This window comes from Lycorma delicatula, chromosome 12 (assembly GCF_047948215.1).
Source record: "Lycorma delicatula isolate Av1 chromosome 12, ASM4794821v1, whole genome shotgun sequence".
Classification (NCBI taxonomy): domain Eukaryota; kingdom Metazoa; phylum Arthropoda; class Insecta; order Hemiptera; family Fulgoridae; genus Lycorma; species Lycorma delicatula.
Genome location: NC_134466.1, coordinates 77,195,344 through 77,223,172, shown reverse-complemented (window position 1 = coordinate 77,223,172; position 27,829 = coordinate 77,195,344). Strand labels below are relative to the sequence as shown.

Sequence of the window (27,829 nt, the reverse complement as noted above, 5' to 3'; positions counted from 1 at the left end):
ATATATATATATATATAAATTTCTAAATATGTATTTAATAACACATTAAGGCAACAACAGGCACAAAGTCAATAAATCAAGAAGGTTAGAGTATTTTAAATTAAATTATAATACAATGTTATGTGATATTTCTCTATATTATATACACATTACCAGCAGGTATCCAATATACGAAACATTTCAGCTCATAAATCACTAACCTTTCATTAAAATACCGAACATTTATCTTACGTAATTATTTCATCTGGTTTTAAGATAGAGTATTTATTTATAAACTAATATAGTTTTTAAACTTATCAATTCTGTTGCGTTATTTATATATTTTGATTTATGTAAATTTAGTTGAATGTTAAAAATATATCTTACCGGTTTATTCTACTTGCTTCGCCAGAGTAAGCAGAATAATACGATAATCTGCAACGTACAGTTCGTTGCAGATTATCGTAAAATAATTCCATTACAATACTTTTTAAATTATAGCCTTATTTGTTTAATTTTTTGTTAGTTTCAATAAAAGGGAGGTAAATTTTTAATTCGTACTATATAAGCATTAATCTCCACAAAATTAATCGATATATATTTTTTGTAATTTTCCATTAACGAAGCACCTTTATCAACATATTTTTTTACTCTGGTTATGCAACTATGCAACAATATTAATTTTATCTTGTCGTTCATTAGTGATTTTTTTTGTAATAATTCTACATTTTACGAGCTTTTATATCTGATTTTCAATCGGTTTAATTTACACCGATGTAATAAAATTATCTATTTTCAACTGTCATATCGAAAAACAGAATTTAAAAACTTATCAAACGGTTTTGGTTTTAGCAACCGTTATTTACTATACTGGGGATTTATTGTCACATATATGTAACTTTTAAATCTCAAATTTGATTCGTAATACTTGGGATTCATCCATCACAAAAGAAAGTTCCGTCGCTTTTAGGTATATTTCATAAGAAAGCTATCTATTGTAATGAGTACCATGATTCGACTTTCGGAAAATTTCGACAAATCTTCGCGTTTCACATCCTCCAGACCCCAAAATCATTGTCAGTTCCAATATATATATATATATTTCACTTTACTGTGGAAACGATAACTGCCATAATTTTTCGCCAATCACTTTCAAATTGTTTCCTAAAGATAAGTCGACCCAAAATCTCAGTCGAGTTCGTTAACGATCAAAATCGTGCGGTGGGGGTGGAAGTGGAAGCCTTTTTTGTAAAAACAAAATATCGCTATAACTTTCTTATTGAGTAAAATATGGAATTCGTTTAAAGTTTTTACTATTTGTTGGATAAGAGCCTAAAACTTAGATACGTAAAGTCTTTTAATATAACCAACCGTTGGGCAAGGAGGTGGATAAAATGCGGTTTCGAAGAAAAAGAAACCATATCTACTTTAATAGGCCTAGTATCGAATCGATTTAAAGTGGTCATCAGTCCTCTAAAGATTACCTAAAACGTTTGTCTGAAACAATTTTTGATTTGACCAACCTTTACGGCAAGGGATAAACCAAAGTATTGCTGGAATTGTAAGACGGGGCTTGTCGTATACTAAACATGTGACATTTTTTCCACATGCTACCATTGTCATATTCAGTAAATTTGAAGTTTTTCTTAATTTTAAGGTGAAAATCTTTTTTTATCCCCTACTTAGCACCGGTGAAATCTACCTCCGCTTTCCAGCGTACCGAAAAGCATTTTTTTCTTTTTGCGTAAGAGGAAGGAAAATCTCTACCAGCCGACGACCACCCGTACTTTTTTACTAAGTTTTTTTTGCTAATTTTAGTTCCTCAGGCCTGTCCTTAAAATGCTCAGCCGCATCCATAATGCGGATAATTAATTCCCCCCGAAAATGTATTTTTCTTTTGTATACAATATTTTTCATCCATCCCCAAATAAAAAAAAAGATGTTACATCAGGTGATTTTGGTAGACATGAATCTGGATGTCCATGACCGATCCGTTTCTCAGGGAAATTATAATTTAAGAAAATAAATATAGCACAAGAGAAGTGGGAAGGCGCGCCATTGTGCTGGAAGTAAACTTTGCGTCTCTGTATTAGAGAAATATCTTCAAGCAGCTACGGTAATTCTTGAAATAAGTGGAAGTAGGCCTCTGTATTTAAGCGGTCAAGTAATATGAACAATCCAAACAGCTGATTGTGAAGAAGGCCTCACCATACATTGACGCTAAATCGGTGATAAAAATTGCCTTCCATGAGGATTTACCTGTCCATCTATGCTCATTACGTAGGATTTTGACACCGTCTCGAGTGAACAAAACATACTTGTAGAGTTGTCGATTTGTATTCCACCAGTTGCAGAACTTCAAGCAAAGTGGACCGTCTCCTGGGTGTAGATGTTTACGATAAGGATAACACTTGTTTTTTTTTTTTTAACTGTCCTCCAAACCACGGAATGCGAAACTCAGATCCGCTTAGAAAGACGCCGTATACTGACGCCTGGACTGTGATGAACTCCATCGATAATAATTTCATCAATAACAGCGTCGTGATGAACAGATAGTTCGTATGCGTATTAGGTAGTAAACCTCAGGGAGGGTAGCCTTTTTGCTAAGGACATCCTGGCTTAACCTCATGCAAGAGTGGGCGCTTCTGATGATACACTAAGGACTCTCATAGTGAGAGGGACAGGTGCACACGGGACGGAGGGGTATGCGTGGGGCATACCCGGACTCAGAGTTTGATAGGGACGGGAAGGGTAGCCCTCCTGTGAGGGGCATTTCAGCATTTCAGAAAGAAATGCGGACGGGACGGTCGGCTTGCTCCTATGATCCAGGTAAGACCCTGATAGGAGGGCCCGTTAGGGTCCAGAGGTAGGGTGTGGTTAGTCAACTCCACGACACGTGGATGAGGCCGAGGCAACGTTTTTTAGGCGGTTACCGGTCACCCTCATAGTGTTTAAAAATAAAGTTAGTGAACCTGTTTCCCGAAGATTGCGAAAAGTCGCGCTAATTCTTTTGGGATTTGGGATCCTCGATTCGGAAAATATATTTCATATTATACTCCTGTAGGTGTAGAATTATCATTATACACACCCAAAATGAATACCATATCAGCGGATTTCTCTGTTGTAAATAAGGATGGCATTACTTCAATGGAAAAATAATTCAATACTGCGCATTGTTGATCAGCTGTAGTCTGCCAACCTTGAGATAATAAACTTTCAAATAATTTGTTGTATTTCTTTCATAATAATATACAAATTTTTACCTAAGTAATTTTTATTTATTCACATTTATTTTACAAAAAATTTCAGTTTTTTCTAACTTTTCTTCCTTTTATCCAACTCATCTTAAAACATTCTGTTCAAAATTAAATTCTGTATAATATTTGTTTGAAAGTTTTATGTGTTTATTACCCATTTAACAAAGTTATTGTTGTATGTCAAACGTAAAAAAACAGGGTTTTTTACCCCAATATATTGGTATTCATCCCAGATTTCTCAAAAACTACTGCTGGTACGATTCTGAGACCTATTATATTCGATTTCTCAAGTCAAACCTCACAAGAAATCATTAATTCTGCCTCTTAATTAATGTTATCAAAATTTCACTACGACCACATTTCACCGGGATAGCTGAAATCCGTAAGAAATCTTTCACTAGCCCTAACTCGTAAACGAAGCATTTTAAGACATATGTTTCTATGAATTTTTTCAATTATTTTTACGAGTAAAATAGGTTATGAAAGTCCCGGGAGAACTTCGTGATACACTCTGTATATAATAATCCTTATCTCATTGGGCCGATGAGGGGTTGCTTTATGTTCACTAGTTAAACATAAAAAAACGTATAGATTTGGAAAATAGGTGAATAAAAAAATGGTCTATATCGATTCCCATTTCTGTATCGATTATTGTGTAAGTTAATATCGACTTCTACAGAAAGTTATTATTTCGTAATTTACTAAAATTGTCATTCTCTATAAAAGATCAATTTGTATTATAATCGTAAAGCATATTAGCTTGGTTTTACTCGTCGTTGTAATTCAGCTGATTTCGAAGTTCTCAGGTTCAAATCCTAAGAAAGGTAGTTACTTTTATTCGGATTTGAATACTAGATCGTGGATACCGGTATTCTTTGGTGGTTGCGATTCAATTAATCACATGTCTCAGGAGTAGTTGACCTGAGTTTGTTCAAGTCTACAGATTTACTGCTACAGTTAAATTACACTGATAAGTGCTAATGATTTGAACTGTCGTTGCGACTATAAATGAAAGTATTAAAAAAAAAATTATTTGTTAATAAGATTAAAGTAATGATGATCATTTTACATATTTCAATAACTGAAAGTTGGTCTAGAATTTTATCCAGTAAGTTGCGAATAGCGAAAACTTTTTTTCTGTTTAGCCTTCGGAACCACGGTAAGGATTACCTCATAAGATTAATGAAGATGATAAGTATGAATGTAAATGAAGGATAGTTTTGTACAGTCTTAGGTCATCCGTTCTTGAGATGTGTGGTTAATTGAAACCCAACCGCGATCTAGTATTCACGATCTAGTATTCAAATCCGTATAAAACTAACTGCCTTTACTAGGATTAAACCTTAGAACTCTCGAGTTCCAAATCAGCCGATTTGCGAACACGCGTTCACCACTAGACCAATCTGGGTTGAATACCGAAACCTTAGACAGCAACAATCCACACATAATTAATAAAAAATTATTTAAAATTTTTGAAATTCTATACGGATAAAGCGCGGCAAAGCTGCACCGAGCAAAGCTAGTAAAAATATAAAACAAATAATTGGCATAGCTATTAGAATGTTCATTTAACGTTTCCTTTTTTTTTTTAAGAGGAAAAAGAAAACTAAGAATAATAAAATACTTATTTTACTACATAAAGTAAATGTGAGAATTATATTTTTTGTCAGTACAGATTTTAAACATAAACGTAATAGAAAAATACGTCTGATGTAAAAATAAAAGAGATTTATTTAATATACAAAAGCGCCGAGAAAATTTAAAAAGAAAATGAAAGAAAAATCATCAGAGTAATTTGCTTTGATTTCAATTTGTTCTCACACGGTAAAATTTGGTATACTTAATTTTTATTTAATTCAGTACCGAGCATTGAGTTCAAATTATATTTTTATAGTTAAAAAAACGAATTCGTTGTAAATTAAATAAAAATTCATTTATTTTTTTTTTAAATAATAAAGCAAGCTATTATTAAGTCAAATACAGTTAAACTTTCTTAATTCGAATAACTACCTAAATTGAATATTTACTTTGTCCCCTTGAAAAATCCTCTTTAAATCGAATTAAATCACCTACTTTATTCGAAAATTTCAAAGAATTACAATACATATTATTTCTTTGATGAAAACATTTTTTTTAACGATCTCAATAAACAATATACATTTATTGTACACGACTTCCAAAGAAGCATACGGTAGATAACAGTAAATTGAGTTAAATAGTATACAGCGATCTTTAGTCTGGGCTGTGAATTTTATCCGGTACTGTAAGCCCTTTTTAGGTAAATTTTATAACCCACCGGGTTGGTCTAGTGGTGAACGCGTCTTCCCAAATCAGCTGATTTGGAAGTCGAGAGTTCCAGCGTTCGAGTCCTAGTAAAACCAGATATTTTTACACGGATTTGAATACTAGATCGTGGATACCGGTGTTCTTTGGTGGTTGGGTATATTAATTAACCACACATCTCAGGAACGGTCGAACTGAGAATGTACAAGACTACCCTTCATTTACACTCATTACATATCATCCTCATTCATACTCTGAAGAATTATCTTAACGATAGTTACCGGAGGCTAAACAGGAAAAGAGAGAGAGGTAAATTTTATAAGAAAGCTACCTATTGTAATGGGTACTATGATTCGACTTCCGGAAAATTTTAACATATCTTCGTGTTCACATCCTTCAGACCCCAAAACTACCGTCATTTCAAAAGTTTATGTATATATATATATATTTCACTTTCTTGTGGACACAATAACTGCCGTAATTTTGCGCCAATCATTTACAAATTGATACATGGTATATAACGACCCAAAATCTAGGTTGAGTTCGTTAACGGGCAATATCGGACCATGGTGGTGGAAATGGTAAGAGCTTTTTGAAAAAAAACAACAAAATATCGTTATAACTTTCTTATTAAATAAAATATCGAATTCGTTTAAAGTTCCTACTATTTTTTTGGATAAGGATCTAAAACTTATCAAAGTAAAGTTTTTTGACATCACCAACCACTGGCGAAGGGGGTGGAAAAAATTGGGTTTCGAAGACAAAAAAATCATACCTCTCTTAATAGGCACACTATCGAATCGGTTTAAAGTAGTCGTTAGTCCTATAAACTTTACCTAAAACTAAGTCTGAACTGACTGTTGATATGATCAACTCTTACGGCAAGGTACGATCAAAATGTTGCTGGAATTGTAAGAAGATGGAGCTTGTCATATGCTAAACAAGTGAAACATTTTTTCACATGTAACCGTTGTATTAAGTAAATTTAAGGTTTTTCTTAACTTTAAGGTAGAAATATTTTTTTCCTCAACTTAGCACAGGTGAAATCTACCTGCATAACATAACGAGCCAAATTTTACTGTAATATGCTTTTTGATTTTACATAGTTAATATTAAAATTGTCATATTTAAACATTTAAATATAATTTTGTATATTTTAACTCTTGATGATGGTTTGAAAAAAACGATAGATCTCGAGGAGTTAACACTTATTTCCTGGTAAGGTAGATATAGCATTTAATTATTACTTTTTAATTTTTTATTTACATATAATTATTATTCAAACTGATTAATAAAAGAAAGGGATTATTAGTTAATATTTAGCAGTAAAAAAAGGATTCTTTATTTAAAGAATTACTTAAAAGTACGTTACAACGGACTGTGAGAAAGGAAGATTAAGAAAGCACAGGGAGTGGGAGAGAGCCGCCCGGCGCACACGTGGTCCGCTCTGCGACAATTAGGCCAGTCAAATTATCGAAAATACACCTTGTGTTTTTAACAAAATAACTTCCGTTAGGTAAGACGTGTAAAAAATATAAAAAATTCCGTAGAACCTAATGAACTACTTTCCCACCCACTCATTTTTTCGCATCATTTTCAAAACGACGTCCAAAGTCGGCGAAAAACATTTTTTTTCGTTTTAAAGAAAAACTAGATATTTTACAAAAAAACAGTTTTAAATAGAAGTTGTAGAACATTTTGAAACAAAAATTTTCAGCCCTACCCGATGTCAATCGATTAGCAAATAAGAAAGTTATTGCAAAAAAACCGCTAGAAATGTTTTCTTCAATTATTAATATCTTTAATATGAAAGAGATTTTTCTGACGAAAGTTCCAGAATATGTAGTTCTTGGTGAGTAGAAATAGTACCCTTTTTGACATTTGAAAAATATTCAATAGTTTTCACTAAAATCGAGTTTATGAAAAAAATAAGTTTTCTTAAAATTCGAATAACTCGTACTATAATCCACCTACGTGGCCCATCCGGGGTTTGAAATTTTCTTAAAGTGTTGTCCTAATCTGTACAAATAATGCGCGTATTGCAAAACAATTACAAATATGCGAAAAATCGACCAAAATATCTTCTCGGCTCGAAACTTCATTTATTTTTTAAAGTTGGAATTCCATCGAAATAGCATTGTTTACATTCGACAGTTGCCATTTTTCTTCTAATTTTAATAAAAATATTTTTGCTCTACAACCAACTGTAGCCAAGACAATTTTTTTTTTACAAAAAATTCCTATGATCTTATTTCTCAATATTAAGATCCGTTGTACTCGAATACTTGTACTTTAACATAAAAATTCGCAGCGTTCGATTTCGTTTTCTTCGCTGTATCTAAATTGTGTTGGTCCCGTAAAATGCTCTTTCCATTTGGCACGTTCATGCACGCGGTGGGGGGGGGGGACAGAGACTTCGACATGGCGTCCTCAGCTAGTCAGTCAACCGACGATAAAATAACAAACTGGTGACAGGGGGAAAACGAAGGAAAAATTGCCATTTTTCCTAAGAATATTTTTTATTTGGTTTTACAAGTAGAATCCGAAACAGTATAGCCAGCCCACCATTTTAGAAACACTCTACATATATATATGTTTTACCATAGTACGGTTCTTTTTTGGAATCCGAAAGCGACTTTTTTACAATCTTTTCTCCAAATCAGTAAGTATTTGGAAGTATTTACAAAGAAATTGTAAATTAACCTACGCTCGCTTCGTTCAGTAACCTATTTTTTTACTTCTGCTTATCTATTTCATTCCAATATGGGCATTCGAAATATTCCTGACCGAGATCCAATATAAGCATTATCCTTATAAATATAAATATAAAATATAAATATAATCTAACCAAACATACGCTTGCTAACCTTGACTAGCGAGCGAAGCGCGAATAGGTTAAGTTTGGTTAAATTATATTTATAATTTCTCTGCCAATGCTTCCAAAATACCCACTAATTTGGAAGAAAGAGAATTGAAAAAGGTGCCTGTCAGAATCCGTAATGCAACCCTTAGTTCATATTTTTTATTTATTTTTTTTTTTACTTTTGAGGCCGCATTCAGTTCCTCTTGAATTTCTGTATTAATCTGGCCTTTCGATTTTCCCAGTATTTCTTCATTGTATCGGATCGTTGCTTCCTGATCTTGTCTCTGACCTCCATTTTGTTATGCCTTTCTAATATTTTAACGTTGAATCTATTGTTTTGAAGTGCATAGTTAATTTTCATTTTATCACAGGCGTCCTCAACCCTCAAACCAATTTTTTTCGATTTTTCCATCATATTTTCCAAAGGTTTTTTTGTTAATATTCCTTGTGACCGGTTGTTTTAGAATTCGGTTCTCAGGCGTTTTTAATACGTGGAAAAAATGGGAAATTCTTCGTTTTTTCATCGTACTGAGAATCGGATCGACTTTGTAGACTGTTTCATTTGTGGCAATTCGCATCCTTTTGATAACTTTTATTTAAACAAGCTCTGATAATTCGCCTTTCTGTCTTAAGTAATCGGTCCGTTTTACATTTCTTCTTAGTCTCACAAGCATAAAGCGCCACCGGAAGAAATACTGAGTTATAATGGTGAATTTTGAGTTTTATTGAGAGACATACTTTATGAGTTATAAATTTAAAAATATTTTTTTTAAATATAAGATGTTTAAAAAGAATATTTTGATCAGATATAAAAATTCCTTTCATTAAATAAGTTTTTTCATGTTTTTTTTTTTTTTGATCGGGAAATAAAAGCTTCCTTACATTATTTCAATAAATATAAATTCTTGAAAGTCTAATAATAAAATAATTTTTTTACAAATATATATATATATATATATACAGTTCTATTTAAATTAATTTAAATTTAAAAATGGCATATTATTAAGTAAAAACCTTTAAAAAATTCGATAATGTTTTTAAGAAATGAGGGTTCAGGATACAAAAAAAATACATTTAATAAGTCCTTCGTTAAAACTTCATTTCCTTTAGAAAAGAAAAGCAACAAAAAATTAATAATTCATAACATTTATTATATAAAATAAAAAAAGAAATAAATTCAAGAAAGAAAAATCATTTTCGATGATAATAATAATAAAAAAAAGAAAAAAAGAAGAAATCAACACATTGGCGTAAAGATTTGGTTTGCATTATTAAATCTAATTTTATCAAATCAATTCGAGCTTAAAAAAAAAAATCAAATAACAATAATTCTGTTTAATAACTTATTCCCTTTAATGTTTCTCATGCCACAAAACTTTAAAACCACTCCTTTTTCTTTTTAATTCCTTCTTTATTTTATATACTGTAAAATGTAATACCAATTTTCAAATTCCTCGACGCAGTTTTCCTTATAAACATTAAAATAAACCGTTAAAGCTTTCATGTTTCCCCATGAACAGCGTTGGTATTCATGGTTATCGAATATCAGACTATAGCTTATCGGAAGCAAACTTTACAAAACCAAATTTCTTCAATATTTAAACCCGTTATTTTTTCTTTTATTTAAATATATATATATAAAATAAACTTTTTAACTTAAATATAATCGACTGTATAGATATTTAGAAAGAATTTAATAAACAAACAGCGTTTGTTTAATTAAAAAACTTTATAGAGTGTATAAAAAAGGATAAAGGGGTTTTAAAAGTATTTAATATCTTTTAACTTTGACTTACAGTAATTAATTAAAAATAAAATGAATGTATAACTCTTTCAGTTTTTCTTTACATTTGTTCGATTCAAGTACCTTTAATTACATAGCGCACATCTAACCGATAAAAGAGTTTATCCCGTACTTAACCAGTATGTTTGGAATAATGGAAGCGATTGCTTCTTTAATCCTACGTCTCAAATCGGATAGATCAGTAGATAGCGGAAGGACATACATCAGATCTTTTATAAAACGGCAAACGAAAGGAAGTTTTGTCTTCGGGTCCGCGCTGACCAAACCAGAGACCGAGGAAAACGACTTTTAACATATCTTCTTTAGAATTATGCCGGTGAGAAGGAGCTATTCTCTGTTCGTTCTAAGGAGATATGAAATAAGCAAACTACGAGTGTGGTAGTACGTGTATATACAGCACACTAATATACGTATGTATGTAATCTGTTACTCGACCGATTCATCCGTACGTTTCCAAGTCACGTGTGGGGTGCCAGAGGTTCGGTATCGGGGCCTACATTGTGGAATATACTATACGACGGTGTTCTCCGACTAAATTACCCCGAGAGTGTTGCCCGATGCTTTCGCGGACGACCTCGCCCTCGTAGTGCGGGCCGAGTCGGTGGAGGATGTGATGAATATAGCCAACATAGCAATACGGAGGGTCCAGGGCTGCATGCAGGGAAAAGGTTTGCGCCTATCTCATGAAAAGACGAGATTCGTCACCGCGGCTGGCAGAAGGCCGCCGGCCCCCCGTTTCAATCAGACTCTACGGCAGACCTGTACGTCGCTCAGACTCCGTCAAATATTTAGGAGTTTGGCTAGACAAACGAAGAAAATTCTCAATCCACTCCAAGGAAACCGCAGCAAAAGCCGAACGATTGGTAAAGGCATTACACAGGCTGCTTAGTAACTTGTCCGGTCCAAGTTATCTCGCTGGGAGTTATATGCTCATGTCATAAACTCAGTACTCCTCCGTGGAATCACGGTCTGGAATACTGCGCTGGAGAAGGACTCGAACAGGCGCATCCTGAAAGGGGTCCAACGGAGACTAGCGCTCAGGATCGCGTCCGTCTACTCCTCAGTCTCAACAAAGGCTGGCCTGGTTATTGCTGCAGTTCCCTGTCTCCCCGATACGAGAGTGCCAGAGTAGGTGGGATCTCTCATCGACGAGACGTTGGACCCACCGCTTGATCAAACAAGTTGCACCGTGGATTGACCGCAAATTTGGCTAACTCAATTCCAGGTTAACCCAATTCTTAAAGGGCACGGGGTCTTCAGGTCATATCTTTTCGGAAGGAGGAGGGCTATCACCTCCGAGTGCCTATATTGCGGAGACTATGACTGCCCTGAACATGTTGTGTTCATATGTCGACGGTGGATGGTCGAAAGAGGCATCTGCCAAAAACTAACTGGGCTTCTCAATGTAGACACGATTGTACCGACAATGCTATTCAAATCAATCAACTGCTGGAGAAAAATCTTACGTCGCTTAAAAAGGAAATAGTGAAATTTGCTTTTGAATTAACCGGTGTGTCGGCTAATAGTATTAATAGATTACGAACTGAAATAAATAGGAAAGGAAAGGTAAAAATAAAAACGTGAAAAACCTGTGCTAGAAAAACGGGATGAGTTTGAGAAAAAATGTAATCAGATGTACATAATTTCTTCTTTCTAAATGAAATAACAACCTTAAACAAATTGCTGTCTGTGATGCACTGTGACAAGAGTTTACCATTGATTGGACTCGCTAGTTTATATAAATTAATGTTGTCGATGAATTTTTAATTTATTAAAAGAAATAAAGTGTAATTCTTGATCGAGAGGAGATCGTAATTCGGCGGCATAATTATTTTTAAAAAAATAACAAATTATAGAAAAACGGATAGAAATATATTTTATTTGTATGAGAAAGGAGTAAATGAAGGTCACACTAGTTAAATAATTTGGTATGATACGATAGTTACATCGGCAAAACCAGCATTTCTATCAGGATTAAGCAGGGGCCTGCAACCTCCAAAAAATAAAGGAAAGCGATTAATTGCGGTAATGAAATGGATTTTTAGAGAGGAGATTACGCGTTTTTGAATCCAAAAATCTGTAGACTACCACGATGATATGAAATAAGATATTTTACAAGCGGTTTGAAAATGTATTGTCATTATTACCCGAAAATAATATGTTGTAATGGATAATGTTCCATACCGTAGTATAAACTGGAAAATAATCCAAGCAGTTCATAGAGGAAACAAGAAATTGCTTTATGGCTGCGATAAAAAAAATCTGCTTTGGAGAAAACAGTTTAAAAGTAGAACTCCTTGAACAAACTTAATTTTTAATCGATGATTTGGCTGAAAAGAAAGGTCATACGGTGTTAAGTTCCCCTTATCACTGTAACCTTTGAGACGATTCGTCAACGCCAACTTTTGGAAGCGATGAAGATACGGATATAATAGAGGGAATCCAGGGTTTGTCGACACTGAAGAGAATACGGTAAGCAGTTTTTTTAATATTTTGAAGCGGTAAGATTTTTTTTTTAAGTTATATATTTCCTATTAAATTATTTTTAATAATATCTTAGTTATTGTTTTCATAGCTTTTATTATATTAAAACTTTTGGAAGGAATTAAAAATTTATAAGTTTAGTGTAAAATTAAGTATAAAGTAAATATAAATTAAATAAATAATTATAGTTAAATACATAATTAAATAGATTATAATAATAATTAGAATTATAATTAAATAAATAGATAAAATTAAGTGGAAAGGGAGTAAAATTTTTTGTGAGGAATTACAAAAAATTGTTTAGTATGCATTCTTTTTTAGTTCCACAGCGCCTGTCATCTCCAGTGTGTTTAAGCGATATCACCTTCTTAGAATTAACAGAGACCTCATGTTATTACCAAATAAAATTCACCGGTCCATATTACAGTTGAGAAAAGAACCGCGTACGTGCATATCCAAAAATAAACTTCTGTTAAGCTTCCTTCAGTGAAAATGAACGGTCCATAAAGTTGCCATAGGGATATTATACAGAAAATATTTAATTTTTGGAAGTTTACGTAGCTTTTCTGACCCTCCTATACGGAGATTAGGCGTGTTAAATTTTCTACTAATATGAAATGTTGACTCATCAGTAAAAACAATACGATAAGACAGTCGTCATCTTTACGCTGCAACTTTCCGATCGAGAGATCGACACGCACGGCCTATTCGGTAAGCTTCAATGCCTGTAATATGAACACATACATAAGCGATTCCTTAAAACATTCCCACTGTCATCACTATCATTGCTCGTTCGTGACCGGCCTTTCTAACAGTTTTTTTACGTTTACACAGGAAAGACTGCCTATCACATTCAACGTCTTCTTCATAAATATTTGGTCGCTTGTATTCTTTCCTTTTCGGTTAGTTTCAAACCGATTACGCATCAATAAAAGTTATTGTCACTCGGAGGATCAAAATGAAAATTCCTATGGAACGGACGTTGAGCTGTAAATACAAATTCAAATTAATCAAACTCCAAAATATAAAAAGTCTTTCTCTTCAGGAGTCGCCATCTTTATTACTGGAGCTGTTAGGCGGAAAGGTAGGAAATCAACCTACGGTCATGCAAGCAACTAAAACTTTATTTCTGCTCTTTGATTCTAACCTTAAATTAAAGCTGTATACCTCGACAAACAGATATAACAAGCCAACAGACCCGGTAATGCTTCGCTATTGCTAGATTTGATTGCATATATAATACAATAAATAAACACAATTGAAAGTTTGATAAAACGTTAAAAAACTAAGCTTTACGGTTCTCCGCAAAATTTAACCTTTCACTTTATAGAAGTCCGATTGTAAATAAATCCAATTAGCAAAACAACAGCAGTACCTATCGGATTTAATTCAAACCACTCTCTAAACACAGTAGTCGGTGGAAAATAACTTTTTAACGAAAAGAGATATATCTGCAAAATCATCACAATTATTATTGAACATTAAGAAACTTACAAACATTATAAAACTTTACAAAATTTAACCTTTCACTTCATAAAAGTCAGAATGTAAATAAATCCTGTTGTCAAAACAGCACCACCTATCGGAATGAAATAAAACTAACCGCTAAACAGAGTAGTCGACTTAAAATACCCCTAACTTTTTTCTATTGGCAAGATAAAGGATTTCACTAGCTTTAAACCTTATCCAGACATCGTGGACCATTTTGCAAAAACCCGCACGTAAATCGGTCCTGTAGTTTTTAGTCCATAGCGGACACACATAGAACATCGCCTTTTATATATATAGAAAAACAAAGTCTGTTTGTATAATTGTTTGTTTCGTAAATATGTCGACACCGGCACCACCTAGCAGGTAAAGTTTTTTAAAAAGTTTTTTTTCACGTAACTAATATATATTCTGAATTTGAACCAAATCGGACCAAAAATGCAATTTTTCCAAATATCTCAACACCAGCGCCAGTTAACGGGTCCTTTTTTTTGCAGAGATGTTTCTTTCCATGTAAGTAACACATTCTGAATATGAGCCAAATCGGACCATAAATACCAATTTTCGAAATATCTAGATCCCAACGCCACCTAACTGGTCCAAACTAATCCAGAAAACATCGCTAGTGTGCGTACAAAACAAACCAAAGTTTCATCGCAATCAGATGAATGGTACAGGAATGCATACGGGACAAATATTCATTTTTATATATATAGATTAAAACCCTTATATTATTTTTTGTACACTCAGTATATTTCAACAGTATGTTAGTAGATTTATTTACGAACTAAAGCAATGTAAAATAAAATACTGCACAAAAATCTTTTCAAAATACCGAATGGATTAAAAACATTTATAATTTTTAACTTTCTGGAATATATGTACGATATGTAAATATATTGTAGAATTATGTAAGAAGAAGTAAGCTAATTACATTTAATTTTGCGCGTTTTTTTTAGAACTTTAGTTTAAATTACCTACTTTAAAAAGAAATTAGCATTGAAGGATGTATGTACGTGTTTTTGCTTGATACTTTTTATATTGGATGGACCAATTTGAATTAAATTTGGCAAGAAAACTTTTTTATTATTGATGCTATTTAATTTTTCTTCTATTGAACAATTGAACAAGATTCGTTAGTATTTACTTAAATTAAAAATATATATATTTACAAATTTCTTTATAGGTTCTATTAGGTTAAAAAGTTCGTATTTTTTTTAATCTAATTAATTATTTTTTTAAGGGAAACATTTTAAATAAAAAAAAGTTGATAACTCAGTTGTAGGACATCTCGTCACGCAGCTTACACACGCATACACACAAAACTTAATTTAGCACGTCAGTGCTACACTAGCGATCTCTTAGGTGACAGGGGGTACTATTGAAGCAGTATACCCGCTTAGTCATTATAGCTATTTTAGGGTGGGAGGTGCGATTTTCCAAAAATATTTTTTGAAAATATTATTTTTTTAATAGTTAAAATATGTGCCTAAGAAAACTAAGACCTTAATGAGGTAAAATATCGAGATACCGAGGGTGGCCTTAATTTACAGCCTCACCTCCTTGATCTTTTAAGTTGAAACTTTAATGGTATCAATGCCTCATATATAGAAGTAATCTGACCAAGCTTGGTCAAAATCGGTCCAGTAATTCTGGAAATATAAGGTGATTTAGTGGACGACACCGAACACACACACACGTACATATTAAAATCCGGAAAATTTCCATCCGGTTTTTTGGATACCTTAAGGGTCAAAATGTCAAGATCCGGTGAAAACAGCAACTCTAATTCGACCGATCACAATACTTTCCCTTTTTCTTCTTCTGCTAAACGGGAAAGTAAGGAAACAAAAATATTTTTTTAATAAATGAAATAAAAATATAACGCTTTTTTAACTCGATTAAAAAAATAAATTATATGTTTTATAATCATTTTATGATACTGTGGACAGAAAATAATCTTTTTCAAACTCTAAGAGTATGCAGAATCGATCAGAAAACTTATAACCTCATAAAAATCATTCTAACGCAATCTTGTTAATTTGTGGGAGAAATAAGCGAACCTTTCCTAGTTACATCAGGGTTGAGAAAACGTAATGGATTATCGGCGACAATTTTTTACTTGTTTTTGTACAAAATCATAAATACCTTTCAGCAGATGAATGTTACAGATGCGATGATCGGACCAAAAACCGAAACGTCAACATAAGATGCGTTGGCTTTGTTGACAATCTTGCTGAACCGCAGAAAATCTCAAGTAGGAAAGTTAAAGGCCCAAAACGTAAAACGGAAATCATTATGAAAATCAAATCATTCGCATAAAAGAATCTCTTTAAGTACCTAGTAGAGATTATCAGCAAAACAGGAATGGCTAAAGCATCAATAGAAAATACAATATTAAAACTAGAGAAGCTTAGATTTATCACCAAAAACATCTGCAATAAGAAGAATCTCTACAAGATTACGAAATTATAACTGTAGTATACCGGTGAACTTATACGTGACTAAAATATTACCTAACTAACCTCAAAAAATTATACGAGATTAAAAGAAGCTTAATAAGGAAAATGCATAATCCAAAGGTAACTTGGTTTTCTTGGCATTTTTTCCGCCACCACCCCATTACGTCACCCAAAAGGATAAAACCGAATGTCTGTGCTACAAACGGCTATCGAGCCTCAAAACAGTTTAGCGACCAGTGTCCTAAATATCTCCTAGAGCTAACCTGAAAACGTGAGCGGAAAAAGCGTGGTACCATATACCATTCGCTTGCGTGTCCCACCGTCCGCTTGTCATATATCACTAAAACGGGTAGGCGCACCCCGTCAAATACTAAAATTTATATGACTATCGATAATTAAATTTATCTCATCAAAGACAACAATTCGCTGCCCCGCCTAGGTAGCAGAATGCCAGCAAGTACCTGTCCACCATTAAAGCGCTTGAAGGCTTAATCTGGCTGATAGCCAGCCATATCTCTCGGTTAGCTTCCTGGGAGTCTTTTCTATTAGGTAAACTACTGATGTCGGTTGAACGTAGCAACCGCAACACGGAACTCCCACACGGTCCGACAATGCGACTCTCGCCACGTTGACTCGCCGCTTGTGAGCGGCCAATTTTCCCCTTGACCTCTAAGTTGCAGGGTGGCCTGACTTCTGGCCTCCCCAAGAGCTGGGCAGTCGAACATCATGTGTTCGTTCGACTGGAACTCTCCGCAGACACACAGCTCATCACCTGCCAGGCGGAACCGCCTGGCAGGTGATGGCAGGTAATAAGGAAATCAAGGTTAAATTTCTTGGAGCAAAACATCAGGATGGACTCAAACCGATTAAGTAAACAAAGCTTTGACGATCTATAGAACATTAATTACCTGAAACAGATGGAAGAGGACCATCAATGGATAGACTTGAAAAAAAAGTCCCAGTAATAATTTACCATCTTGTATCATTTTCGCGGTTCTACAAGGATATTGAGAAAAATGGTACACGTAAAAACATTTAAAAATACAATTTATTTACTCTAAAATAATTTATAATGTACAAAATAAGTCGATTATAAAAAGCAAAATACAATTCCAATTTTACTATAAACCTTAAATAGGTAATATAAAATTAACAAGAAACTATAATGCTAAGATAACAATAAAAAAAAAACTACAATTCTTTTTACACAAGAATTATCTACTTTTAATTTTTGCAAAAATAAACAATGTTACAGTCGTATAAAAAAAAACTAGCATTTTTGTGAAGCGCTATATTCTTACTTGTGTTTCGGTCAGGGATGTTTAACCCGTCAGGGCTCCCTTCATTTGCCCTTTCCTTTTAGCCAGACGGAAATTCTAGTCCTGGATCCTCCTGTGTTCATTAAACTCATACTTGTGAGAATAACAACGATAAATAAAAATGAACGCCTGTTAAAATTATAAAAAACTATCAATGTATAATAATTTCTTCAGAGTAACAGTTTGGTCGGTACAGGAGCTACTAATTAATTTTTAGATTTCCCCCGCCGAGACTTTTCTTTCGAAATACATAATCAGAATTACAAACATACCATCACCATCATTATCATCACAATGTTAACAAATCTCAAAGAGATTACTTCAATAGCGGTAGCATTAAATGGCAAATTCAAAAAAAAAATATGTTTTTTACCCCCTTAAGAATTTAAACTTCAAAAAACCAGAAAATGGTTTTAGATACTTATGTGAAGAGTATTTCCAAGCTCAAATCAAGTGAATAACGTTAGTGATCGCATATGGGGAAGATCTGCAATCATTATTGGAAATTTCTTTATCTTTATTTACTTATTCCTTTCTAAGTCGAATATCAATAATCTAGAAATCGGTTTTTAAATATTCAAATGAGGATTACGCACATCAAAAGTCAAGTTGATATCATAATTTGTTACCGAAATTAAAATACTGTAACAGGACCGGTAAAACGGACCTGAATGATGGATTCCTACCGATTAAAAAGAAAGTAGTAAAAAATATAATAATGGGAGGAATCCAGAGAGGGACTAAAAGGAACCCTTTTAGTAAAGGTAACAAATCCGTTTAACAGGTCCTTTGTAATACTGCCCAGTAACACACCTAACAAATGTTTGTTCCGTGAGAAGAGTTACCGGACCAGGGTAGGAATTTCATGGGACCGTACGAGGGCGGATGACCATTCTCACGCTTCAAGTTGGGTCCGGTCTGGCAGGTAAAGAATTCCGGGGTAGACCGGTTAAAATTAGTACTGCATAATTATTCTAAGCAAAACGTTATGATGTGAGTTCTGCGAGAAAGTATTCTCGAGGAGGTCAGTGCGTACACGTTCGACGCGATTAAGGTGACGTCACAAGTAACTCCAGTGTGGACAGTACATGAAAACGAGAAATGGTTCGGTGAGTTACTGTTACACAATAAGTGAAAGAAATAATTCACTAAATTTCATTAGTATACAGTTAAGATAGTTTTTTTCGTGAACAACAAAGATATTTGCAGTTAAAGAACTTTGTATATGTCATATCTACTGCTCTGCTGTTGTTAATATAGGACTACTCGTTAAAAGTGTGAAGTATAGCGGTCATATTAATCTCTTTACTCAATGGGACTGAATTCTGGTTTTCATTACTTATCTGTGAATAAATCCTGACGATTACTTTAAATTCTGTTTTGTATGCAATCTCTGTTTTTTATTATTATTATTGACATTTATTACTATTATTATCCCACACTTTCACAGCTTTTACTTTTGCTGGTAACATTCCTTAAACTCGGAGTGATATATACCGACGAGATTCAGCTTGCTATTGTTGACTAAGTACCTTCCGGGCAACATGGCAGATGTCAATTATCACGCTCCTTTGCATTAGCGCGTGGGTCTTCCACTGGATCTTCAGTTTTTCAAGACTGTTGTGCAAAGTAGATGGTATTATTCCCTCCGCAGGTATAATTATCGGGATTTTATAAAATTATTTTGATTCCGCATTTCAAAAGAAAGATCTGTGTATTTCTCCAGCTTCTCATTGTGTTTAGTGTTGATGTTGTTACTTGATGGGATGGCTAAGTCTATTACTAGTTACTTTTTCTATTTTATCAACTACTATTATATCTGGCTTATTACAGTCGATGGGTTTTGCTGTTATAATTCCCTGGTTCCAGAAAATGTTTGCGTTGTTCTCCAAAAAGGAGGCTGGCTCATAAGTATAGTAGGGTCCTTTTTGAAACTCTAACTTGTATCTATTGCATAGTTCTATGTATACAATTTTTGCCATGTTGTTGTGTCTCCTGGTGAACTCCGTCGGAGCTAGAATCGGAAAGCCAGTGATTATATGATCTATTGTTTCATTGTGTTGCATGCATAGCCTACATTTGTTGTTGATATTTTCTTTAAGAATAACTCTCTTATAATTTCTTATTTTTTTATTATTATTATTATTATTATTATTCTCTTGGGCAAGCCCAGTAAAAAGCATCCTGGCCGGCCCATAGGCAAGGCGCAGGAGCTATAACTATTGTTCTGACGTGCATTGTATATGGTAGCATGAACTATTGAAAACTATGGGTAAAATGTAAGAATGAAAGATAAAATACCAGACATAACAACTTATGAACTGCCAGATGTTAACGGCCATTGTCCCCCGTCTGCAGTTCCATCTGATGACGATCAGGTGGCCCCTCAAGAACAGGCGTTATCTTATCGCTCGAGCTTGTGATGTACCGACGGACCAAGCGGCATGTATCCAGCAACACAGCCTTCTGCATTGGTCGGAGCAGATTTGCTGGTGCTCCAACGGATCTTAATGAACCATGCAGAGAACGTGGAATCTCTCCCATCGCGCCCAAAACCACCGGGACCACTGTTACACTCTCCTGGTCCCAAATCTCCCTGACTTGTTCTGCAAGAACAAGTGAAACTTCACTAGTTTTTCCGTGTACTTCTTCACTATGTTGGTGGACAATGGGATTGTGACATCAATCAGGAAGGTGATTTTTTCCTGCTTCTTGGTCAGAACGATGTCTGGCCTATTATGCTCCACTGTCCTGTCCGTCAGAACAGTACGATCGTAGTACAGTTTATACTGATCGTCCTCTAATAAAGACTGAGGAGCATACTTAAAATACGGGACTGAAACGGAGAGGAGACCCAGGTCCAAAGCGAGTCTCTGATGAAGTATCTTTGCCACGTTGTTATGTCGGACTGTATATTCCCTTGGAGCTAAAAACTGACACCCGCTAACGACATGTTCGATGGACTCGTTGGTCGATCCACAAAGACGGCACAGGTCAATGGTTACAGCAGGATCCTTGACGACATGCTTTCTGTAGCTGAGTGTGCTGATGACCCTGTCCTGTATAGCAAATACAAGGCCCTCCGTCTCAGCAAACAACTCGGCATACTTCAGCCAGGCCACAGACGCATCTCGATCAACCGCTTCATCCATAAGCGCCGCATAGTACCTCCCATGCAACTCCTTCGAACGCCACCTATCCATCACACTGATCTCGGAGAAGGTATCCTCGAGGGGCTGAAATTTCTCATCACCGAGGCGCAGTGGGGTTAGATTACTGTCACTTTTTACTATAACCCCGTGGAGCAAGCTGGATTGGCTCTTCTCTAGGAAGTATTTCCGGAGATTCAGCAGTTGTTTTGCATGAACCTCCCGCAAATCCACAACGCCTCTTCCTCCTCTATTCCTGGACAGGTGAAACCGCTCGACAGAGCTGAGCGGGTGATGGGAGCGGTGTCGCGTGAACGATACACGAATCATTCTATTAAGCCCTTCAAGGTCTGTCCGCGTCCAATTTATCACGCCAAGGCTATAGGAAATAAACGGAACGGCAAATATGTTAATGGCCTTTACCTTATTAGAACCACTCAACTGGGAACTCATGACGGCTCTTACTCTACTCTTGAAGCCAGATGTAAGGTCCTCTTTCGCTCGACTATGGCTAATTCCAATATCCTGCAGGAAACCAAGGTACTTATATGTCTCACCACGCTGCATTGCATTCATGAGTGCAGGAGCATCCATCTGCGGCACTTCATACGCCTCAATCTGCGACCATTTTCCTCTCTTCATAGCATTGACCCTACACTTGTCAAGACCAAAACTCATGCATATGTCGACACTGAACCTCTCGACTAATTTGACAAGTTGCCGGATCCCTTTTTCAGTGTCAGAAATAAGCTTAATATCATCCATATACATGAGGTGGCTAAAACTGTACTGCCCAAGAGCAAAACCCTTCTTGGACTTCTGTAAGATGGCAGACAGAGGGTTCAACGCTAAGCAAAACCATAGAGCGCTCAAGGAATCGCCCTGAAAAATGCCTCGGTTGATCTGTGTTACTCCGACCTTAACGGGGTTCTTATCTGGAATAGTCAACAAAAGATTTGTGCACCACTTACCCATAACGACACTTAGGCACTCAACGACAACGGGATCGACTTTGTAGAGACGTAAGACCTCTATCAACCAGGAGTGCGGAACCGAGTCAAAGGCCTTTCTGTAGTCTATATAACCAGTATATAGGCTGCCCCGACTCTTCTTTGCCGTTACAGAGATAACGCTATCAATCACTAGCTGCTCTTTGCAGCCCCTACTACCCTGACGACACCCTTTTTGCTCCTCAGCTAAGATCTGATGCCTCGCAAGATGCTTATTGATTTTGGCAGTGAGAACAGAAGTAAAAAGCTTATATATTGTGGGGAGACAGGTAATAGGTCTGTACTTGGACGGATCTGCCTTCGCAGTAGAAGATTTCGGGATCAGATAGGTCATCCCCTGGGTGAAAAAGGTCGGCATTAGACTTGCATCTCGCAAGATGGCAGAGTAAAATTCTGCAAGACGCCTGTGAACAGAAGAAAAGCGCTTGTACCAAAAGTTATGCACTCCATCAATCCCAGGCGCCCTCCAATCATGGGTTCTCCTAACCGCCTCCTGTACATCCTCTAGAGTGATTAAATTATCTTCCATTGTCTGGACTCTATCAACTCGTTTTCGCTCCTCACGAATCCACCTTTCCCCCCTGTTATGCTGTGAGGAACACGACCAAAGCGGGCCCCAATAACCCAGGACCTCCTCACTAGTAGGGGACGCGTTCGCCTGAGGTTGTTGCTGAGGTGAAACCTGCAACCGCTTATACAGCTTCTTTTGATTGGTACGGAACAAGTGAGCTTGTTCCCGGCGCATGTTACTCTGCCGATACCGCCACAGCCGACATGACAGTACCATCAATCGTTGCTTTAACAAATCCAGGACTTCATGGCCGGTGGTGTTTTTTCGGGTTCTCATATGTTCGGATTATCGACTCCGCCGCCGATCGGATCCTTCCACTGGGGTTAGCAGATGTTAAGAAACTGGACAAACGACCAATCTCTTTTCTCAGCTTATCGACTTTCCTACACATTCTCTCCTCCCAAGGTGGACGCTGGGGACTCTTACGCATTGCAGAAGCGACGATTCGCTGGCCATTCGCTTTGACTGCCGTAATCGCACCGATGTACACTAACTCATGGAGCTCAGTTATGGAGGGTACTTACTTTTTCTTCAAGAATCTCATTAATAAGGCTCACTATGTTCCTCGTTCCGCCATTAACCCTCAGCCTTGGTATACGCTGTCTGGCCGACGGATCCATACCACCATACAGCATCTCGTTCTCAGCAAATTGATCGGAGAGGGGATTGTCGGCTCTTATCGTTTCTTCTACAGTACTTTCATCTGAAGATGGGCTAGACAACAACCCTAACTCCCTAGAAACATCAGCTCGGATTAACGCCACCACATCCGCAGGAACCCTATTAGACTTAAAAAGGGATCTGCGCTGATCCAGGATGTTTTGGACAGACTTACATCGTAGCTCAGGGAACTTCTCAACCATCGCTTGGTGCAGCGGAACACTATACGGTTTCATGTCCGATTCCATTTTTGTTATAGTTATGTAGGTACGGTAAAGGAAGACATTATGTTCATCTGTCCATTTAAACCGCTTCCTACCCCGGGGTTCTACAGCACTGGGTGACTGAACTTCAGCCACAACAGAAGCCACAGAAGACGTTCCAGGCCTTGTGGTACCATTAGGTGAGGCGCCGCCACTCGCTCTAGCACTCCTCACCCCAGACTGAACATCACGACGGCTCCGAAGGGTGTCAGCCCGCAACACCCTACCGCCCCGGCATTTATTCACATCGTTGTACTCCATTAATTTTCAAAACAAATGGGTAACAGGATAAGCTCCTGCGGGCAAGGCTCCGACACCTCTAGAAACGGCCGTCCCTAACATGGGAAACAGACGCCGACCAAACGCCGCCCAATCTGGAACAGACGCGTTGGATTTAAAGTACCTGTTATGGTACGCGGGTGGGTCTTTGAAGAACACCACCTACCCTGTATATCTACAAGGCCTTCCTCTATCCGCCACCTTGAGGACGCGCCCAGTAGGGGGACAGGATCCCTCCCTGGGTTATTATTATTATTATTATTATTATTATTATTATTATTATTGTACTTGTGGTTGTGAATGCTAAGATTAATATTTATTATTGTCATTATTCTAATTATTATTGCGAGTTGTTTATTATTTCGCTTATTATTATTACTATTGTCATTATTATTGATTTGTCTTTTTATGTTCTTCAACGAATAGACTGTAATTATACAAAAATTTTAAATTAACCATCTCTCAATAGCCTGATCAAGCCGCGAACACCGACAATACAATACATTTCATTGTTACTCCATTTTAACCCTTTAAACCTGGAATTTAAAAAAAAATCCTTTCTTACTGTTCACTTACGGTAAGAAGAACATATATACTGATTTTTATCAATTTATTTTCATTAGATTTTGCTGGGCGATAATGAATCAGTAAGACAAGTTCCTTTATAGGTACAATTAAATAAATAATATCACTTTGTCCTCGGTACACAAAAAACTCACCGATGAGTTTCTCGTATTAACCGCCGACTAAAATTGGAATTCTCGTGACACACTCTTTGCTCGTTTGTTACCGCGCACTCACTCCTAATGCTCCTGTTCACAATCCTCTCATTTATTACACACCGAGCTCAAAAACTGTAACTCGCTGGTTCTTAACATTATTTATATCTCCGGCCTTGACCTGTAATAACAATAGCCGAAGCATCTTCTACACTTTTCTATAAATATTTTGTTGTTTCTTCTAGGTTTTTCTTTCCTAATTTTCTCTCTATCTTTCTGTAATTTTCTCTACACGCTACAATATAAAATGTTCTTTCTGCACAAAAAAGGACAAGAAGAAGAAAATGGACGGATGAGCTAAAACAAAGCCATGCCGAAAAAAACGAGAAACGCTTGAAAGAAATTAAAAGTAGAAAGAAATAATATTTACATGGTCCAAAGTTGGCCTTCTTGCATTAAAAAAAAAGAAATTTCTATATGTTAAAAAATTACTGAAAAAAAAAATGGTTGTGTAATTAATGTATTTTTATACATGATATTAATTTTTTTTGACAATCTGAAAGATAGAAAAAAATAAAAGCAAATCAATTTATATGATTACTATTACAGTAAATAGACGGCAATATTAGTTACGTTATCTCTTACAAATACGTAGAGACATACATTAGTTTTTTTTAAAAACATTAGTTTTTTTTTTTTCAACTTTCTTTCCATCTAACCGAACATCTCTCTTTTTCACCCTCCCTTTCTTTATTTATTTTAACATCGATCTGATTTACCGAGATGATTGACTGATTGACTGACATACCAGAAAGAACGTGCAATGTAGTATATTGGTTCCGAAGTTTGAAAGCAACATTTATCAATTAATTATTGTCACTTGTGTAGTTTAACTTCTAAATTACATACATTTATTTTTCAATTTATGATTGGTTAATATTATATCAATTAAATATTTTATCGTAAATAATTGTTGTTAGTTTCTTACCGACTTTTTAAAAAAAAAGTACGGTATTACTTTGGTTACTTATTTTGGTTTGGAGAGAGTGGTTGAAATTGAATTTTCTTTACTTTTTGAGGTAAGCGGAATAGGGAAATATCATTAGCTTAATACCGGTTTCCTTATACATATTTTTTTTTGTCTTCAGTCATTTGACTGGTTTGATGCAGCTCTCCAAGATTCCCTATCTACTGCTAGTCGTTTCATTTCAGTATACAATCTACATCCTACATCCCTAACAATTTGTTTTACATATTCCAAACGTGGCCTGCCTACACAATTTTTTCCTTCTACCTGTCCTTCCAATATTAAAGCGACTATTCCAGGATGCCTTAGTATGAGGCCTATAAGTCTGTCTATTCTTTTAACTATATTTTTCCAAATGCTTCCAAAAGCTGTGGCAAATAGATGAAGAAAGAATTCTTCATCTATTTGCCACAATACCTCTTCATTTGACACTTTATCCACCCATCTGATTTTTAACATTCTCCTATAGCACCACATTTCAAAAGCTTCTAATCTTTTCTTCTCAGGTACTGCGATTGTCCAAGCTTCACTTCCATATAAAGCGACGCTCCAAACATACACTTTCAAAAATCTTTTCCTGAGATTTAAATTAATTTTTGATGTAAACAAATTATATTTCTTACTGAAGGCTCGTTTCGCTTGTGCTATTCGGCATTTTATATCGCTTCTGCTTCGTCCATCTTTAGTAATTCTACTTCCCAAATAACAAAATTCTTCTACCTCCATAATCTTTTCTCCTCCTATTTTCAGATTCAGTGGTCCATCTTTGTTATTTCTACTACATTTCATTAATTTTGTTTTGTTCTTGTTTATTTTCATGCGATAGTTCTTGCGTAGGACTTCATCTATGCTGTTCATTGTTTGTTCTAAATCCTTTTTACTCTCGGCTAGAATTACTATATCATCAGCAAATCGTGGCATTTTTATCTTTTCACCTTGTACTGTTACTCCGAATCTAAATTTTTCTTTAACATCATTAACAGCTAGTTCCAAGTAAGGATTAAAAAGTAACGGAGACAGGGAACATCCTTGTCGGACTCCCTTTCTTATTACGGATTCTTTCTTATGTTCTTCGATTATTACTGTTGCTGTTTGGTTCCTGTACATGTTAGCAATTGTTCTTCTATCTCTGTAGAAGTCCTTTTCTAGGTCTATAAACGCCAAGTATGTTGGTTTGTTTTTCTTTAATCTTTCTTCTACTATTAATCTGAGGCCTAAAATTGCTTCCCTTGACTATAGGTTTCCTGAAACCAAATTGGTTTTCTCCTAACACTTCTTCCACTCTTCTCTCAATTCTTCTGTATAGAATTCTAGTTAAGATTTTTGATGCGTGACTAGTTAAACTAATTGTTCTGTATTCTTCACATTTATTTGCCCCTGCTTTCTTTGGTATCATGACTATAACACTTTTTTTGAAGTCTTCTGAAATTCCCCTTTTACATAAATATTACACACCAGCATGTATAATCTATCAATCGCTTCCTCATCTGCACTGCGCAGTAATTCTACAGGTATTCCGTCTATTCCAGGAGCCTTTCTGCCATTTAAATCTTTTAATGCTCTCTTAAATTCAGATCTCAGTATTGTTTCTCCCATTTCATCCTCCTCAACTTCCTCTTCGTCCTCTATACCATCTGGTGTACGTTGGTGTACCATCTTTGTTTAACACATTATTAGATTTTAATTTATGTACCCCAAAATTTTCCTTAACTTTCCTGTATGCTCCGTCTATTTTACCAATGTTCATTTCTCTTTCCACTTCTGAACAATTTTCTTTAATCCACACTTCTTTCGCTAGTTTGCACTTCCTGTTTATAGCATTTCTTAATTGTCGGTAGTTCCTTTTACTTTCTTCATCACTAGCATTCTAATATTTTCTACGTCGATCCATCAGCTGCAATATATCGTCTGAAACCCAAGGTTTTCTACCGGTTCTCTTTATTCCGCCTAAATTCGCTTCTGCTGATTTAAGAATTTCCTTTTTAACATTCTCCCATTCTTTTTCTACATTTACTACCTTATCTTTTTTACTCAGACCACTTGCGATGTCCTCCTCAAAAATCTTCTTTACCTCCTCTTCCTCAAGCTTCTCTAAATTCCACCGATTCATGTGACACCTTTTCTTCCGGTTTTTAATCCCCAATCTACATTTCATTATCACCAAATTATGGTCGCTATCAATGTCTGCTCCAGGGTAAGTTTTGCAGTCAAC

At 35.5% G+C, this 27,829-nt stretch overlaps 1 protein-coding gene across 3 annotated transcripts in view; it reads right to left on the bottom strand.

The window, feature by feature from the left end:
- 5-HT2A (5-hydroxytryptamine receptor 2A) overlaps positions 1-27,829 on the bottom strand; it is an 809,891-nt gene that overhangs the window by 501,138 nt on the left and 280,924 nt on the right. The gene's annotated exons all lie outside the window — the stretch shown is intronic.